General features: G+C 43.5%; 1 long non-coding RNA gene across 1 annotated transcript; it reads left to right on the top strand.

Moving 5' to 3' along the window:
• Positions 1 to 1,123: 1,123 nt before the first annotated feature.
• On the top strand, positions 1,124 to 7,381 carry LOC116831158 (uncharacterized). Its single transcript, XR_004375145.2, has 3 exons — positions 1,124 to 1,213; positions 3,877 to 4,032; positions 7,230 to 7,381. It is a non-coding gene; the product is annotated as an uncharacterized LOC116831158 (long non-coding RNA).
• Positions 7,382 to 20,473: the final 13,092 nt, after the last annotated feature.

Raw genomic sequence — 20,473 nt, forward strand, 5'->3', positions numbered from 1 at the left:
TTCCATGCACAATTACTTCCTGCCAGTGAATTTTTTTTCTGAAAAGTTTGACAAAATCCCACCACCATTTTGAAGTTGAGAAGAGTAAAAATAATTCCAAACACTTATCTCATTGTAAACAAACTCTAACCACCCTCTTTTGAGCAAGACTGTTGCAGTTCAGGGCAACTGCATCAGTATTTCCTCTCTGTGGTCCTTTGACAGCCTGTCGTTCTGGCTCCTCAGTTGTCACCTCTCCTGGGTGGAGACCCACATCTCCCCCTTCTGACTGGGATTTTTCCAGGATGCACAGTTTCTTGCCTACACTGTGAGTTCCCCAACAAGTCACACTATCGAAGCAGGCCTGTTTTGCTTTCTCAGAGGCTATACATAATGTAATAACCCTCAGTTAGAAGTTACTAAGCAAAGACATTTCTGAGCAAAGACATTTAGTCTTAAGGTGTAAGCATTACAGAGAACACAATAAAAACCAACACACATGCTAATAAGTTTACCAGAGATCTCCCCAACTCAAACAAGGGTTCTGGTAGGATTTAGTTCTGAAAACTTTTGTGGTAACACTTTTTGCTCCCAATAAGAACCCCCATGAATCTGAGACACTCCCTTATACAGTTTGGGCTTTTGATCTTGGGGGGAATAGGAACAGATAATCAGCAGACAGTCGTCTTCTCAGGGCATAGCTTCAAAAGATTGGGTATGAAGGTGGGAATTTGTATTCCCCTCCTCCCAACTATTCCTTATCAAACACACTTTACTAAAAGTTCATTTCCATCCAGCACATTGTTTAAGAGTCCTTTGAAGTTCATAATGCTTCCCAGGAGTTACATTAGTCACATCTCCCTACCTAAAGACATTATATACAATGCCTCAATAATACATAAATAGAACTCGTAAAATACTTAATTCAATGAGGTTTAACAATTCAGTAAGGTTTGTACTCGATATTACAGGAAATTGCTGTATCACAAAGGCTATTGCAAAGATGGCTCAAGTTTGAAAACTGAAACTTGGCATATTTACAATCTGAATCCTCATAACAGACTAGTGCCTTTGGTTACTTAATCAAATCTTCTTTCCTGATTTAGCAAAGAGGAGTATTTCAAAACCACATACTGAACTTGAAGCATAAAGCAATTCCACAAGTCAGATAATGTGCTGTGATCTCATATTGACGCAGAAAGATTGAAGAAATCACAAGTTTGGACTTTGAACAGTAAGTACATTGTTTCCAAGCAGGATGAAGAATCTAGAATTCTACCGATGGTTTACTCCAAACATGGCAATAATTATTTTAATAATGCACAGCAGCTGTTATGATCTGTTCCAGAAGAACTGATACTACAGACCGAGAGCCAGCCTTGTGCAGCAGTAGGCTGTGTTCAGTTCCCAGGCCTGGACATGTTTTCTAGGGCAGGGACACTATGTGGAGATAAAAAGTTCAGTCCAGGGGGTGGGGGACATCTTGTGTTGCTTAAGTGATTCTTTTGGTTGACTGAGGAGTGAAAATGCTGTGCTGCACACAGAATACCATCCACTTCTCTTCACCTACGAGGGCTGTAGCTGCCGCTAACATTGTGTAACATCTCCCATTTTCTGTTCACTTGGATCTTAGTGCAGCTTTTTGGCAGGTTGATTCCTAATCCTGCAAGGTAAAATGACTGCCTGTCCAAAGCCTAAAGGGAAACCAGGGAGTTTAACTAAATTTCCTGGAGCATGGTTGGGTCCTGTGGGGATGAGTGTCGCACAGAAACCTGCTGCTCTTTCAACGAGACAAATTCTCAGATGTAAACAAGTAACTCCATTGACACCAGTGGAGCTCTGCTGATGTCCTGCAGCTGACAATCTGCTCCAGTAAGATCAGGCTTCCCCATGGAGAAGATCAGTGGCCTTCTTCTTTAGGAGGAGCCTGCTCCAATGTTTGCAGAGGCAGACAGCCGAAATCCTTCTTGGTAGTAGATATTTATTGGGCTTGAGGGGGTGGCCTTTCTTCAGAACTGAGAAAGGCTCCTGTTGATTCTGCTGCTTTGGTTTCCTATTACCCTTCATCTTATCCTGGATCCAAGACACCCTAGAACTCACTGTACTAACAGGAAGTTCTGTGTTCTGTGGTAGGATTGGGGATCCCAGCCACAGCTCATTGAGGGTTTATTGATAGCTCACAACCAAACAGCTTCCACGTTATATCATTACATTTTTGTTGTGAAACTTTTGTATAACCTAGCAGTGAGAGGTGATGTGGCACGCAGAGAATTTCCTACTCCAGGAATATGAGAAAATGTTAAAAATTAGAATTAAACTTTTTCTCATTTCTGTGTTGGAATAAAGTGAAACTTGGGAACCAAAATATTTGTTAGGTAGGGTCAAACATGTCAACTTCCTACTTAGCCAAAACTGTGTACATGCAAGTATTTTACAAAAAGCAACAGGCATTCTCAATATTTTGTCATTGGGGCCTTTGTTAGGGGATAATCTGAACACTGTCTTCAGTGTATGTGTTAAAGTCACAGCTGTAAGGTAAACTAGCTGTTTGCTTAAATGCATTTCAATTTGGTTGAATGTCTGCTCAGTGGTTCCCAACCTTTATTTCTTCAGGTAACATCTTAAAAAATTGTTGAGGTAAAACTGTGGCACATGTACCACACTTTGGTAACCTCTGGATATGAACTTTTCAAGAGTGTTGGCCTGCCCCTATGAGAACACTCAGTGTAGGGAATCTTCCTTCCAGCTCCTACTGTGTGAGGAGCAGGGGTAAGAAGACGTAATAATTTTGTGCCCTTTGATCCATGCAGAAGAGGGGAGTCTTTTTCTGAGTCTTTGCTCAGTACAGGACCTGCTAACTAGGGTGACCAGATGTCCAGATTTTATAGGGACAGTCCCGATATTTGGGGCTTTGTCTTATATCGGCACCTATTACCCCTCACCTCCTGTCCTGATTTTTCACACTTGCTGTCTGGTCACCCTGCTGCTAACCTGCCTCTCTAAGACCACAGGTTGATTTGCTTACTATGGGAGGTATCCTGACCCTGCTGTAATCAATGGAACAAGTCTAACTCAACCTAGTTCCAGAGGTATCTGGTGCAGTATTGGTGTCACCTAGTAGGACTATGGATAGCTTTTATCTAGCAATTGCAGCTACATCAACTAACACATTTGACTTGATCGTAAGTGTCTTGCACAATGATCTTCCCTGAGCTATTAAATGGTTAAGTTCAGGAGAACCAGGCAGCACTTGGCAAGGGGTGCAACCTACAAGTATGTAGCTTACATCTTCTAACAGTCCACAGTAGCAAAAAGGGGAGTCAGCAAGACCCCACTTTAGTCGTTAGCAGCATGTCGTGTCATTCCATATCTGAAGTGATTGAGCTTTACCCATAGATAGCATGAAAGGTCAAAACCAGGGGGCTGAACTGTTGGATCTGTCACAAGATAGGCATGGGCTATGGCTAAGGCTTATTCTTGACCCCTGGAGTGACAAGTTCCTTAAGGGAATAGCCCAACCTGGCTTTCTTGAACTGAGACGGTAGCTCGGTGGATTAAACACATCCTTAAACAGAGGTAGATATGATGTGTCTTGTCCCTTAAGGAACAGATTCTGCAAGGTGATTTGGCACCTGATGTCAGGAGGAACAATACTGGACAGCCACACCACCCAGGCCAGTTGGTTGATCTCTAAGTACCTGTTAATATATGCACGGTTTCATTCATCTGAGTGGCTCTTTATCCTGTGTGAAAAGAGCTGATCCACATCAGGAACCAGTAATCTGCTACAGAATAGCACAAGACAAGACCAGAGTTTCTTACTGTTTGTGCATTTGCTCTCCACGTAGAACCAACTAATTTGCTGATCAAGCTGTTTCTTGTTTTATTTTCTGCAAGATCTTGGTAAGGTGTTCCTTAAAAGTCAAGGTGCACCTACACATGGAGGCTTTGAGTCATGGCCCAGCCTGTATCCATTCAGGAAGATGTTGAGCTGGAAATGTCTTAAACATGATCAAGAGATTTTATATACCTATGCAAGAATGTTTGGAAAAAGTAAGTGGCAATTTCTGATCCTCATTTACTCCAGTATATATCTGGAACAACTCTGGGATTTCTGCCTTCATAATTGAGTTCAATATTACAAAATATAGGTTCAATTCAGCTAATCATTTAAGTGTTTTGGGGCTCGATCCTGCAAGATACTCAGCAGTCTAACCCCAATCTGACAGAGCAACTAAGCATGTCATTACACTGGTGTCAATGGGACTACTCACAAGCATAAGTTTTCTGTTGATTCAGGGCCAGAGCCCTGCATGGACACAGCCTGTGTTCAGATTTACTATTCTAATTAGCTAGAACAATGTTACTAGAAGCAGCGGAAAAGCAGATATTTTTGATTATAGACCCTATTCTAAGGACCCACTTACAATAGCGAGGGCTGGCTTTGAGTGATGGTGAAGAATATATTTTAGTGTATCAGTTTGACCTAAATAAATTATTTACAGTTTTAGAGAATGGCTTAATACTTACCCAAGTACAAAATTGTATCTATTTATTCACTTTAATCATATTGGTGTTATGTTGACAATTAACCTTTGATCCAAATCCTTTAGAAGTGTTAATTGCATAATAATTCTATTTCAGATATTTTATTCTGAATTTGATTACCCCTTGAGTACTAGAATGCATTTACATTTGTTAAAAATACACTATATAATTGAATGGGTATAAGGAGACATTTTTAAAGCAAATAGTTTTGGAATGACAATGTTAGCTGAAGTAAGCTTTAGAAAACTTAATTAAGCACCGAAATAACGTCAGCCAATTAGTTATGGGAAAAATTGCATGGTATCATGTTTTTAAAGTGTTTTGATGCTCATCTCAAATCAGCATTGGCTTTTACTCAGGATCTTCCCAGCAATATTAGAAAATTCTTTTACTCCTTGGCAGGGCCGGTGCAAGGATGTTTCGCACCCTAGGCGAAACTTCCACTTGCCCCCCCCCACACCTACTTCCCAGCCCTGAGGCACCCCCCCCCCACAGCAGCTCTCCCACTCTGCCCTGAGGTGCCCCCCCTTGCAGCAGGTCCCCACCCCACACCCTCCACCCTAAGGCACACCCCCGCCTCAACTCACTCCTGCTCCACACAGGAGCACGAGCACCCCGAGCACGCCGTGGCTGCTTCACTTCTCCCGCCTCCTAGGCTTGCAGTGCCAATCAGCTTAGGCGCCACAAGCCTGGTAGGCAGGAGAAGTGAAGCAGCCATGGTGTGCTGGGGGAGGAGGCGGGGCAGGGGTGAGGTGAGGCAGGGACTTCCCCTGCGTGCCAGCCCCTCCTTTACTTGCTGCAGGCGGCCCTCCCCACGCTCCCTTGCCCCAGCTCCCTCTGCCTAAATGCCGGTGGTGACCGGGGTGGCCGAAGATCCAGCTGCCACAGCTGCTTCCGAAGAAAATGGCGTCTCCCAAATCCCAGCGCCCTAGGCGACCACCTAGGTTGCCTAAATGGTTGCACCAGCCTTGCTCCTTAGGCTAATTTAAAATACAGTCATTTTGGCAACAGATTTTCTTACACATAGGATTGATAATCTACTTGGTTTGCATGCAGCCAATGTCTTAAACTTCCACTGAAGTCAAAAGCAAAATTTTCATTGACTTTAATGGGATGAAGATGTGGACCAGGTTGGCTCACATTTTGAATTGTTACAATTGTCATTCTTCTTATTCTAACATATCCATTCTTTTGGAAGAGCATTTAACAACAAGCCTGAATAAACCTGACAGTCTGTATCAACTGCATAATTTTGTATATTAAAACCAGGTTCCACATGATGAACAAATAAATATCTATGTGTGATAGATAACGAGGTGATCTGTCCCCTTTAAGGGCAGTGGGGGTCCAGGCAGCCACTCTCTCTTTCAAGGTAAGGCCCTTGAGGCATAGTTCCACAGGAGGAAGAGACACCATTATGGATTACTATACAGCCCAAGGAGGGTTGTGGAACCCTGTCCCAAGGGAATCCAGTGAGGCACAAACCCAGCAAAGAAGGCTAGGCGTACCCTGTTTCAAGGGGAAGCTAGGAGAAGGTTGCCAGAAGTGGAGCCCAGTCCCAGGGAGGAGGGCCTGTGGCATTACTGCACTACAAATAAGTCAGCCCAGAACTAAGAGAGGTTTCCTGTTTGTTACAGGAGAAGTGAAAAATGTCAGTTTGAATACACATTTCTCCATGAATAGGCATTTGAATGTACATTTTATTATAAATTCATAATACAATGAACTTTGTTGCAAACGAGACTAACTTTGCTGTGTCTTATTTCTGTAACAGTCTCTAAGGTAGCTTTTCTGCCCATCTGAGTGCTCAGCTGGCAGCAATTTCTGCATTTGCATTCACATTCATCAACAGATAAATAAATAGACTAGTCAGTTAAAGTGAATTACTCAGAATCTGTTCCCGGCAAGATAGGTTACTGAAGCAGGCACTAAGAATGCCGATTGTCTGTACCAATGCAGTAAGTTTTATTAGATGTACAAATTTCTCTTACATCTGTAAGTCCCGTGGCTTGAAGCTCTACACTCAGGTATGGAGCTCACTACCACCATCTGTTCCTGAAGAGGGGAGAGTAGATAAAGCCTCCATACAGAGCACAAGGTCTCCAAATGTTTCTACAGGGCACAGAGCCCCATCCACTTCCCCGCCACTCTCAGGGGCGGCTCTAGGTATTTTGCCACCCAAGCATGGCAGGCAGGCTGCCTTCGGCAGCTTGCCTGCGGGAGGTCCCTTGTCCTGCAGATTTGGTTGCACACCTGCAGGAGGTCTGCCAAAGCCACCGGACCAGTGGACCCTCCGCAGACATGCCGCTGAAGGCAGCCTGCCTGCCGCCCTCATGGCGACCGGCAGAGCCCCCCCGCAGTGGCTTGCCGCCCCAGGCATGCGCTTGGTGTGCTGGTGTCTGGAGCTGCCTCTGGCCACTCTGCTTCTGCCCATTGCCCAACATGCGTGGTGAGCACCCCATCTTCCCGCATAACCAGGATCTATAGGAATGGTGGTGGGTATCAAAGGCAGGATTATTTCCCTATTCATTCAGCCCCCTTCCTTTCACAGCTCCCACCCTCCTTCTCTTCCTCTTCTCTCTACCCTGCTTTTCCGTGGCTGTTAGCCCCTGCATTCCTCCTTTGTGACAGGAAAGGTGATTTTGGGATGGGGGTTATGTTTAAGCCTTAGTTCTTGTCTGTTCTTTTCTGGTGTCCTTCAGGTGGTAGCAACCTATTGTGATTTCTGGAAGAAGCCTTTTCTGAGACAGAGTGGAATTTCACTGCCCTGTAGTGCTTCAATTGTGTGCACTGAAAACCTCATTGAAGCAGCAATTCTTACTGAGCCTTGGAAAAAAGACACTGAAAAAAAAAAGACTGATGTGAGCCTAGGATACCCAGGACCTTTGGAATTTACACTGAAGCACCTTTGATCAGGCATAACAAAACCTTTTTTTTAATTTAATAGAGAGTACACTATAATGCTATGGGATTTTATTTTCAGTACTCATAGTTTTTTCTATCCTCCTGTCCCACAATATTAACCCCAAAATTTTCCTAGAAAAATGAAGCTCTTTTTCACTGATTTTTTCCACCTTTTTTCGATTTTCAGAACGAACACTGATCAATTCCTAGGATATCCTAAACAAAGTAAAACCCAGAAATGAAGGGCCTAATGGACAGTCAATATTTTGTAATCAAGGCTCCTTTTCTCCAAGAGTGGATTAGATCTGTCTACAGTGGCAATCTTTCCAGTGTGCACAGTATTGCACCTATACAACAGTGACTGTGATGCAATACATTCTGACAGTGTACAATGACACATACTGTGTCATGATCAGTAGAACTGGAGTCAGAGAGCCAGTGTTCCCTGGAGGGAATGTTATTCATTAGTTGAACAGGAAATGTGGGGAGTTAGACTGAAAACAACTCAGCCACATGGGCAGAGGGAGCCACAGCGTTTAATAAAGTTTCACTTGTTCAACTTAAATTGCACTCAGCTTCACACTTTGTGAATGAAACATGGTGGCAGCAGCTGAACTGAGAGTTCTCTGCAGTGCAGCAGCTGGCAGCATGAGCCATGGAACTTGGTGGGAAGCCCCAGAGCCGTGGATTTTACAGACACAAACCTACTGCAGTGAAAGATCTGATGGAAGGAGGAGTTCAAGCTGTACACAGATCTGGCTGTGCACGATAATCACAGCAGGAAAGTAACACTGAGTTTACCTTACTGGGGAACAAGACAGAAAGGTTTGCAGCTCTCTGAAGCTCACCACTGTCTCAAGTCTCACAGCAGTCCTAGTAGCCTTGGGGATCAATTTCTTTTCAAAGCAGAATGAAATGTGGAGTGATCATTTTTTAAAAAATCACTAGAGACCAATCTGTATGGGGAGGTGAGAGACCCCCATGTTACTGTCTTATGCACACTGGCTGCTACTTGCCATTCTGGAGACATGATAGACTCCCTGATTTGGGACAGGATAGTCTGTGGCACTTGGGATCACAACCTGTGGCAGCAGCTATTCCAGGAAGGCGATCTCACATCAGACAGATGCTTAGAAAAGAGGCATGCAGCAGAAGCCTCAAGAGAAAAGATGAAAGTCCTAGGAGGCGCAACAGCCCCAGCAGTACACACCGTGAGACAACAGCAAAGTAGAGCAGGTGGCCAGGGTTCCACATCCATAGTGAGATGAATTTACTGTGGCAGACAGCATGAGCGGGTGAAGGAGAAGTGCCCTGCACTGGAGCAGCGTTGCAAGGAATGTGTTAAAATGGTTCAATTTACCAGTGTGGGCAAGAGCAGAAGGTCTCAGAAATATTCAGTCAGACTTGTGATGGCATGTCAGACAACAGTGATGATATCATAACTCTCTCGTTGAGTCCAAGAGAATATCAGGTTCCGGCCATTGGGACAGGGAAGCATCAAGGGGACAATATAACCACAAAGCTAATGGGGACACGCACTGCATGATTTCAGCTGGATAGCAAGGCCTCCTGCAATGTGATACTCAGTCTGAATTGGACTGAGACACACACATTACCAAAAGCAAATAATCTAATAATGTGCAATGAGAGAATAATGCAGCCTATGGGAAAATGTGACCTCATAAATAACTAACCCAAAAAATAACAGATAGTACTAAATGAAGTTTGAAGTGGTGGATGGCAAATCACAGGCCCCTTTTAGGGAATGCAGCCATAAAAGCCACAAATCTGAGCTGGGTGCATCATCAGAAATTTAAAGCTGCAGTGCATGAAGCAAAAAAAAGTGTCCCCCAGGAACAATGGAAACAACTTTTACAAAAAATGGGGATGTTTTCAAAGGTGATAGGTGCTTCTGTTATGCTTATAAGAAGCACAAGCAATCTTTATTAAAAGGGGATAAGGCAATATGCTGTGTTTACTGAGAATACAATTTAAGCATTAAAATCAGGATATACTTCCATTCACAGATAGACCCCCCGCCCCCCCCGCCTCCCGAAAGTTTCTGCAGCTGGATTTTATAGTTACCAGTCCTTAGTTTAAAAGGGAACTGGATAAATTCATGGTGGCTAAGTCCATAAATGGGGAAGGGTAAGGAATGGTGTCTCTAGCCTCTGTTCATCAGAGGATGGAGATGGATGGCAGGAGAGAGATCACTTGATCATCGCCTGTTAGCTTCACTCCCTCTGGGGCACCTGGCATTGGCCATTGTCGGTAGAGAGATACTGGGCTAGATGGACCTTTGGTCTGACCCGGTATGGCCGTTCTTATGTTCTTGTTACTCAGTCAGTTCCAGTGGCCAGATGAAACTGCACCAAAGGGAGGGGAGCTGGGCCTCTGTCGAATGTGTTCAAAGCTCTGCTGTTGATGCAGAACAAACCCAAAGTCCCATGGCAATACACCCTTCTTGTATGGGAACTTATTACTATAAAAGTCTCTGGACCTTGCTGTGTCACACCGGAGCTGTTAATCATAAGGTAGTCAAGGTTGCTCCAATCAGTATTATTTGGGTTGTTACTGGGAGTTATCGGCAGCTGTTTCTTATCTCATCCCTCTGGCTCCGCTCTATCTTGTCTTGTCTTTGGGGTGTATGTCTTTGCTTTAGGTCGTCAATCTGCCATCCGGGTGATTGATAATAAAGTTGGTGCCTCTCCACTCCCTTCTTGACCATCCGGCCTGGCTGTCTTTTCTCAGTTAATTACCATACAGTCTTCACTCCCACACCAAACAGTAAATAAGGCAATAATTACAGCCATAACACTTCTATATTTTTGAGAACAATCATTAACATAATCAGCAAAGAATAAACAAAACAATTTCTTCTTACTAATTCAAGCCTAGCAAAATGGAGTATAAAGCAAAATAAGCAAAATGGAGTATAATTTACTTGAGACAATTTCTTCCTATTAGACTTTTGGCCTACATTGTTCCCCTTTTGACCCTTTAATAGTGATATATTAAACGGGTCATATCTTATGTAATTGCTTTAAGGCAATGTATTGCAAAGCAATTTGGGCTTGTGGTTTTAATTGGAGGTACATTCTCTTTATCCAACAGCACACAAAATACATTATTACAGACATTATTTCAGTTAGTACAAAGAAAACAATAATGGAATGAATCATAATATTTAAAACTGATGTCCATGAGGGGGACCAGCCTCTAAAAATGTCATACCAAGGGTGCATCACCATTTGTGGAGCTTGTGTGGATACTTTTAGAATTTCAGATCATTGGTGCAAAATAGCCAGACTTTGTGTTAGCACTTTTGTCTGTGTTGTTGCAGTTAATTGACTAATTTGCTTATTCCCTGATAGCCATTGGTAAGAGGTGGTCCAATTAACCCCCAAAATAAAATTAAAACTTAGGGCATTATTGGCGTCTACTAGGTTAACATCCTTATGTTCACGAACCAGAAAATAGTAAGTCATGGTGGAGATTTGCAATATTGTTACATTACACATACATTGTTGTACAGGTGGCCTTGGAGTGTACTTTTCCTGCCACACATTTTTTTCCAATCCAATAGTACTTTGATGGTGCTATTATCCAATTCATCCCAATAGCACGTTCCTAAATTTTTATTTTGCATGGAACAAAATCGGCAAGGTGGGACATACCCACTGTCAGGTAGTCCATTTTTCACACCCACAGTGATCAATGTCTCCTTTCTCATTTAAATACATTCCTGCCAATCATGGGGCCCAAATCTGCTTTCCCTGGAGGTTTGGGAGTGCTAGGAAAGACCACAGGCTGTTCAGGTGCCTGGTAGGGTGAACCTGTATCACCTGGATAGTGATGTATCCTGTTAGGGTGTTCGTGTTTTCCATAGGCTTATACCATTCTGAAACATAAGGGAGGAAAATATTATTTCTAGGTCTGCTGAAAAGGGAGGGGGGGGGGGGGGGTTAAGGCAGACATATCCTTGGCTCGAATCAAATCTACCTCTCTTTCTGTTAAAACAATGGCTAACAGCTGTTTTATCAGTTAGGTCTCGCATGGTGGCATAGTAAGTCCAAAATGTATGATTGATCTGGTCCCAAGTGTGCCACTGTAGATTTAACATATTCATCCCTGTTTGTACCAGCTCAGTGATTTGATGTTCTTGCCCTTGTGTGGTGCAAAGCTTCTACCACACTGACCTTAGTTTTTAATGCTTTCTGATCCACTGAATTTAATATTCCTGTTCCGGCTCCTATGCCCCCCAGTATAGTACTGGCTAGATCTCTCTTCCCACAAAAGGAAGAACATTTTTGTTTCAAGGAGCTATATCAAGATTGAATAAGGGGCTGCTGTAATGGTGCACATTTGGGCCATGTGGTGGTTAAATTATTTTTTGTCCAATTAACTGATGTGTAATGTTGTTATCATGGGTGCCATGTATGCCTTAATTGGTGGCTGATTTTTTAATCAATGTGGGTAGGATCTTTCCATGATTGGAGGATCATTTAACAGCAGCATTGTTATGTTGCCCACAAAAATTGTTTTGTTCACCCCACTGTAATCGTGCACACCTCTGATGGTCCTGGAATGAATGGTGGAAAGGTGTATGAATTGAGTTCACTGGGTTCACAAAAAGGATTAAAATCTATGATTGAAAACCCCTACAGAGCCATGTTAATCACACAGTCACACTCCTTATTGGTTATATTAACCCAGGCTTGTAAATTGTGTGAAGGGCCCATACAGGGTATTGTTATGCATGGGATTTCCTGAACGCCGTTCCACTTTCCAATTAAACCATTTTATCCCCAGTGTGCGTATGTTAACCCTGAACCTGAAAAGCTTATAAATATCCCCCAAAACAACATCTAGCCCTTAGCGGATTCCTGGCAGGACTTCCTTAGGATCAGGTAGGGTGTGAGACAATTTCTATCGGGGTGCAGGAATTCACATGATTATTGGCAGGTATATACTTCTAATTCATGTTCAATACCTGTAATGATTAAACACAAACAGATTAAGAAAACAATTCTATCTGTGACCCATGAACCCATTTGAGTTTTCTATCTTTTTCAATATGGTACACTAGTAGGGCTAAGACGGTCAGCTATGGAATACGGACCTGTCCACTTAGAATCCAGGGTGTGATCCCTTTTTCCTAGCTTTAAATATGTAAGCAGAGTCAGGATGAGCTCTACCCTGACATCTGGTGGTGAATTGTGGCGAGTTGGGGAAAAGAACTTTAGAGGCTGATCTTGTTTGCATAGGTATACCCATCCCACCTAGCATGAGCCCACAGCAGCCCAGGTGGTCACTTTGGCTGCTGTGGGATCCCCGGTTTCTCTGTTATTGGGGCAGGAAGAATAAAGTGTTGTTACCCTGATTATGTGATTCAAGGACAGTGGAGCTGTTTTATGACAGAGGGACTCACCCTCAACTAAGTAGCTCTTGCTAGACAAAGGACATGGGTTCCAAAACCAAGTGAATAGAAAGGGGTTGGGGATAGACATTTGTAGCTGGTGGTATGAGTGTTCCTCTATCCAGCCTGGGGGCCCCCCAAATGCTAATTGCACCTCTTTCTCTCTACTGTAGAACATCAGAGCTAATTTTAATTCCATTAGAAGTCTTGTTACAGGCTACAGACCTGAATTCACTTTGGGCCAATGGTGTACCAGCTGAAACAATTAAAGAGCTAAAATCATTGAGTGCTGAGGGCGGAAGATATGTTGCTGAGAAGCTGGTGGAGCAAAGTAGTTTGCAAAATGGCTGGAGTGGCTCATGGGATGGCTGGTGGAGCAGAGTGTCTGACGGAGCGGCTCATGGTTAAGGCTGCAGCAGAATCCCACAGAGAGATCGGCCTCAGACCACCTAAGGTGCCTCTTCACACCCCCATGCACCCCCCCGGCTGGGAGGTAAAACTCTGCAGATAAACTTTTGAAATCTGGGGCTGCGCTGACCAGGGCCACAGACTTTTGGGGTGTGGGACTTTGGGTGATTTTTTGGGTTGCTGGACTTAAGAACCTGAGAGAAAAAGGACATTGCCAAACTTACTTGGGGCTGAGTATATTGCTCATGGTTTGTGAATCCTGTCTGTGGTGTTTCCCCAACATAATCCAATATTGTTTCCCTCCTTTATTAAAAGGATTTTGCTACACTCAGACTCCATGCTTGCGAGAGGGGAAGTATTGCCTCTTAGATGCTCCCATGGGGGAAGGGGTATGTAATTGTCCCAGGTCACTATGTAGGGGCTAGAGTTGGTTTTGGATTGTGTTATTGAAATGGAACCCCTAGATACTGAACTCAGAAGCAGAAGGGTTATAAATACATTACCTGGTCACCTGTTTCCCATAGATCAGAATTGGTGGCTTTCTGCTTGTACAGTTTCAGAGTCATTTATTCAATGGCTTGATTCACCCTGTACTGTAAGGTAGTTTTGTCTTCTTGCAATTGTTTAAGCTACTGAAAGTAGTCATGCTGAGTTGCTGTAGGGTGCTCTTTAGTGAGGCATTCAGGATTAATCATTAACCACATCAGATGCCCAAACAGGATTTGGTATGACTGGATTTTTGTCCTCAGCCTGTTACTGCTGCGGATGGTAGCTAGAATCAGGGGCAGCTTTTCAGGCCAGTTCTTAACAGTGCAGTCCACCATTTCCCACAGTGCTTCCTTAATGGTGCAATTTATTCTCTCCACCTGTCCTTAGAACTGGGGTTTGTATGGGATGTGAAACTTGTGCTTAATTTTCAAGGCATGCATTATCATGTTAAACACTTCCCCCCACAAATGCTCCCCTAGTGTCTGCATCTATAACCTTGGGGGTCTCATACTTGCCTACCACTTCTGTATCCTTTCCATGAGCTGCTTTTCACCCATTCCTTTACCAGTCATACATCCAATAGTGTATCCCTTTCACACAAAATCACTATCGGCATAGACATACGCAGGTGTTGGGGGAGCCTCCATACTCTTTTAAAACTTGGTATAGAGCATGAAATTCAGCATGCTGTACTGACCCATAGGCCAAATGGGCCTGAATAACCTCCTCTTCTAGGTTAATAGTGGCATATTTAATCAATCTTTTCCCTTTGATTACCAGTGAACTCCCATCAGTAAATCAAACATGTTTTTCCTGGCACTAAAGCAATCCTCTGTTCCAGAGTGATTTACTTTTTCAATTAAAGCATGCATCAGCATGTCTGGTGTGGACACTGTTTCAGTAGGGACTCCTCTGTTAACTAGAATGAGGGTCATGCGGGTATTAGAAACCTTACCTCCCATCAGTTTGCCTGACAAGGGGAGTGTGGGTACTTTGATTAGTAATGGGCACTGTGCCTGTGAGCGACTCAAAAGGTTGTACTGCCTAGACAGCTGCTAGGTATTCACATTCACAAGGATCAAAATTTAATTTTGCGCCTTGTAGTTTTCTTGATTCACAGGCTACTGGCACCAGCTTTCCTTTTTCATTTTGCAGTAGAGTAGCTGCTATTGCTGTGTCATTAACAGCCAGCTGGATAACAAGTGGCTTTGACTTGTCAGGAAAGAGTAAATGTGGAGCTGTGGCCTGTTCCAGCTCCCATTCCAAATGAGTCTCTTTAATAGTTTCCATAAAGGAAGTGTAATCTCAGCATACTTGTAAATACATGGCTGCAGGAAATTGAATCCACCCAACAAGACTCTTAAGAAGAGTACATTGGTGGGGGCTGGTATTTCTATCAGTGTCTTTTCCCTGGTCTGCTTGCCTGCCCTCTCCCCCAATTACTATACCCAGGTACACTTAGCTGGGCATGGAGGCTGGAAGTTGATTAAGATTTGCCAGTTAGTACTGATATTTTCCCCCTCAGTAATCAATGTTTTTATACATATTCTTTTCCTTGGTAAATTTTATTTTGTGGTTAAAATTTATGTTCCTCATTTCCTGCCCCCAAATGCACTTAACCCTCCTCCCAAGATACTTGTCTTGTTGCTAGCATTGTAACACAATTTTTGTTGCAACAGCAGATCCATGGTATTCTCAGTTGCTCCTCAGCTGGTACCATTTCCCCCCCCTGAAATTCTGAAAGACAAGAAAAACATTTTTCTACCTCTCCATAGGGGTGGGGAAGGCAGCAGATTATTGGGGTTTTTTTTGGGGGGGCGGGGGGGAGTGTTTTTAAGCAATTTCCTTGCTAATTGCAGGCAAAACAGAGGAATTACCCCCATACTTTCCTGTGTTTTTGTTTTCTGGGTAGGCCATGTTTTAATGGCTTCCACCTTTAAAGGGTTTAGGGTGGATCATCCCATGTGCAGTTATGGGGTGATGTACCTCAGTTTTCCTTTTTATACAGCAAACCAGATTTGTAATAGTTTTTTGCTGTGCTAAGCTTTAAGTTTATTTACAGGTAATAGCTGAGAAGCATTACTACAATGTCTTTCTTTAATGCTCAGTTCATCACTTTAACAAAAGTACGTAGTCTGATTACTTAGAGCCACCTTAAGGCTCAGTGTTTCTAACCTTGATTCTTTATGCATCTTACCCCTCCTGTTCCTCCAGAGGGTGGTGTCTTTCATTTTTATATTACACCTCTACCCCTATATAACGCAACCCAACATAACATGAATTCGGATACAACATGGTAAAGTGCGGCGCGGGGCGCTGTGCATTCCGGCAGATCAAAGCAAGTTCCATATAACACGGTTTCACCTATAACGTGGTAATGTTTTTTGGCTCCCGAGGACAGTGTTATATCGGGGTGGAGGTGTATTATTACTGCAGCTCTTGACTGCCCCTTATTACATCAATGACTACAGTCTTTATTTAAAAACCATATTAAACTTCATAAAGCATTGTGGTACCTTAAGGGTTAAATGCTAAATATCAAAGCCAAAACACACTGGTTACCTGTGTCTGGCAAAAAGTGTCAGTTTTGCAACCTGAATGAAAGATTCAAATGAATTTTCAGTGGCATTATTTAAACACAAAACCAATTCATCTTAAACCTACCAAACAGGGTTTTACAAACCAAGAGTCTTAGTTTAGGTTCTTAAAATTTTACATTTTTATTTTTAAACATCCGTTGCACTGCTTTAATTATTTTACACAGCTATAAATAGATTGCATTCCCTTTTATACATTTGGGAGCACTTAAATTCCAACATAAAACCCTTATGTTCCTTAGTAGATTTCATTGCATTGTTCATAGTTAAATGATTTAAATCAGATTGTTTCTTTGCCTCTAACATTTTTAGAACATTCAGCTCCTTATTTCTCTCCTGCCTTTGCAGAGTTAGCCTTCCTCCTGCCCCTTAAATCATCAGCTCAGACATCACCATTTCAAGTATTGTCCTAGGGATTTGAATTCCTCATGCCTGTACTCACTCCTTCTCTTACTCCTTCCACTGTGCCCCCTCAGGGATCCCAGCAACTTCTCCAATCTCTTTATCTGTTGCCTGCCTGCTTGCTTGCCTGGGCCTGATCCCACTTTCCTTGCTGAACCGTCCCTTTCCATGGACACAGGCTTTGTTCCACTACTAATTTAGCAAGGAGCGCGGGCTCCTCAACTAGCCCCCACACGCCCTGGTCCCTTTTCTTAAGCATTTCTTTCAAAATTGTGAAATCACAACAATATCACTCAAAAAAATTACTACACTGCCCACACTCCTACATCCTTCAGAGTTTGGTTTAATACAGCAAGATCGGTTTAAAAGGAGTAATCTCTTGAACAAAAGGTAGTGATCCTTGTCCTCCCCCCTTGGAGGTATTGTCTTTAGATTGCTTCTTTTAAATTTTTGTTTTTATTTTTACACACACAGGTGCTACCACTATTTGTCCACACTTCTATATTTTTCAGAGTTGGGTCTCACAGACAGTATTTTCCATTACACTCCTATATCCTTCAGAGTTCAGGGTTAGAGCGAGAAACTAAGTTCACCTCTTGTTTTACTCGGCTTGCTACAACCGAGGGTGGGCACACCAAATTCTATAATGATCAGTTTATGCAGACTCTTACAATAAACACAGTGTCTCTCCTTGTTTCCCCCCTTGCAATTCTCCACCAAAAATATGTTTATAAGCAGCACACAGAATCTTTTTTAAAGAGGGATAAGGCAATATGCTGCATTTAAGAGTACAATTTAAGCATTAAAATCAGCATGCGCTTCCATTTACAGACACCCCCCACCCCCGCAAAAAAAATCTGCAGCTGGATTTTATAGTTACCAGTCATTAGTGTTACTTAGTCAGTTCCAGTGGCCAGCTGAAACTGCACAACAGGGAGGGGAGCTGGGCCCCTGTCGAACATGTTTGAAGCTCTGATGTTGATGCAGAATGAATGCCAAGTCCCATGGCAATACACCCTTCTTTTACAGTAAAAAGTTCCCATACAAGTCTCTGGACCTCGCTGTGTCACATCGGAACTGTTAATCATGAGGTAGTCAAGGTTGCTCCAATCAGTATTATTTGGGTTGTTACTGGGAGTTATCTGAAGCTGTTTCTTATCTCGTCCCTCTGGCTCTGCTCTATCTTGTCTTGTCTTGTCTTGGGGGTGTATGTCTTTGGTTTAGGGTCATCAATCTGCCATCCCGGTGATTGATAATCAAGTTGGTGCCTCTTGTCTCCTCCACTCCCTTCTTGACCATCCAGCCCGGCTGTCTTTTCTCAGTTAGTTGCCATACATTCTTCACTCACATACCAAACAGTAAAAAACAAAAACAAAAACACACAATTACAGCCATAACACTATCCTTTTAAGAACAATCATTAACACAATCAGCAAAGAACAAAACAATTTCTTCTTACTAATTCAAGGCTAGCAAAATGGAATATAAAGCAAAACAAGCAAAATGGAGTATAGTTTACTTGAGACAATTTCTTACCATTAGGTTTTGGCCTACACTTGGAAAGAAAGCTTCAGCTCAAAGTAGATTCCCCCTAAGGGTGAAATCTATGTGCTTTCCACAAAGGTAAATTCTAGTGGCACTGTGTAATCCAATATGCCAGCAGCCCGAAAGTTTGCAGAGCAAAGGTATCATAGCACCTGTAGAGGCCAGTACAACTTGCATAAGCAGCATGGTGGTGGTAAAGAAGCTATCAGACAAATTACATATCTGCAAAAACCCAAAACTACTGAACCAGGCTTTGAAAAGGTGCCATCAATTGTGGGCAGCAGATAGTGGTGTCTTGTCAGGTCTTTCCAAATCCCAAGTCTTTATGGTTTGTGATGTGAGGAATGGGCTTTAGCATGCAAGCCTGGATAAGAGGCCAGCATGCTGAGTCAACATTTGATTGCTACAGATAGCTGCACGTGGCAATGATCATAAGATTCATCCCCACTGCTAAGGTTCTCTGGATCACCTAAGTAGTAGAAGGATTGTATGACCAAACCCATCACAGAGACCCCCTTGGGACTGCCACCTGATGTGCTTAAACCATCTCAGAGCCTGTTTTCCCTGGCAGCTTGGGACTTCAGTACCCTGTGTTGTTGATTCAGACACACTAACCTGCTGCACACACAGATCCAGGTCTGAACCACCTCCCCCAAAAGCTTCAGGCTTAACTGAAAACAACTTCAGAAGTGCACCTGTCTCCAGCACCCAGATATCCCAATGGGGTCCAAACCCCAAATAAATCTGTTTTACTCTGTACAAAGCTTATACAGGGTAAACTCAAATTGTTCACCTTCTATAACACTAATAGAGATATGAACAGCTGTTTGCTATCTCAGATATTATTTACTTGCTCTGGGTTCATAAATAAAAATTAGGATTTAAGTGATTCCAAGTAATAAGTAAATTACCAAGAAAAAACAAAACAAAAACATGCAAGTTTAAGCCTAATACAGTAGGAAACTAAATGCAGGTAAATCTCACCCTCAGAGATATCCCAATAAGCTTATTTCACAGACTAGACTCCTTCCTAGTCTGGGTCCAGCAATCACTCACACCCCCCTAGTTACTGCGATGGCTGCCTTGACCGCTGCTGCTGGGTTGACTGCCATCACTGCCACTGAGGTGCTGGAGGTAGCAGGTACATATAGGGACTCCTGAGACTTCGCTGCCGTCATGACATCTGCCACCTCTGTTTCAGAGACCACTCTTGGCCCTTGGGAAGGACCAGGGGACAAAGGAGGGCAACGGCTCCACCCAGAAGGCAAAAACTCCCATGGAGGTGGTTCTCTCCTGCTGAGGCCCCGCCAACAGCTGCAGCCTCCCTTTTCCCCCCAGACCTGTTCACTCCACCATCTCTGGAGGTGCCATTCCCTCTGCCACCAGGGAGTACACCCAGGTAGCTACAACCCCTCTTCTTGCCGCCTTGCCATCTGCTTCAGCCACCTTCCATAATACCAGCCCTGACTTTGTAATGATATCTTACAAGATAAATATGCTTCATGCAAAAGGCAAGTTACATTATGTTCCCACTCATCAGCATACTTTCATAAAAATCATACAGAGTGCAATGTCATGCCCTCCTCATGAACTTACTGCCAGAGACTTGGACACTGACCATGGCGGAGGCAGTATACCTAAAATTTGTTTTTGGGCTCCCCTCTGGGGCAGACACTTCTGTCCCACAAAAGGGAAACAGACCCTGATCCAGCTGTGGGCTCACAGCTACCAGTTATGACAGACCTTTCACTGGCCAGCAAAATCCCTCCCCTCCCCCCACCAGCCTTCCACTTAAGTTGGGCTTGATTCCAGCTACAGAGTCCTTGAGATTTGTTCCCACCTCAGCAGTCACCAGAACCCACTCTTCCAGTTCCAGGATACGTGTCTTTATGCACCTCTTCCACTCAATTAGAGACCATTTGTCCTTCTGGGTCTCAATTTGCTTTGTCTTAAGTCCATGGTTTGCTGGTGGGCAGCCTTCTCTTCTCCAAGGGCAGCCTTTTCCTAGGCAAATTGCACATGACTTTCCATTTGTCTTTCCTTTAGACCATTACTCGATGAGCTGGGATACCACAGAACACCCCATCCTGCTAGAACAGGCACCCCTCCACCCAGGGGCGGCTCCAGGCCCCACCACATCAAGCGCGTGCTTGGGGTGGCATGCCGCAGGGGGCGCTCTGCC

Source organism: Chelonoidis abingdonii, chromosome 1, assembly GCF_003597395.2.
Source record: "Chelonoidis abingdonii isolate Lonesome George chromosome 1, CheloAbing_2.0, whole genome shotgun sequence".
NCBI classification, from domain to species: domain Eukaryota; kingdom Metazoa; phylum Chordata; order Testudines; family Testudinidae; genus Chelonoidis; species Chelonoidis abingdonii.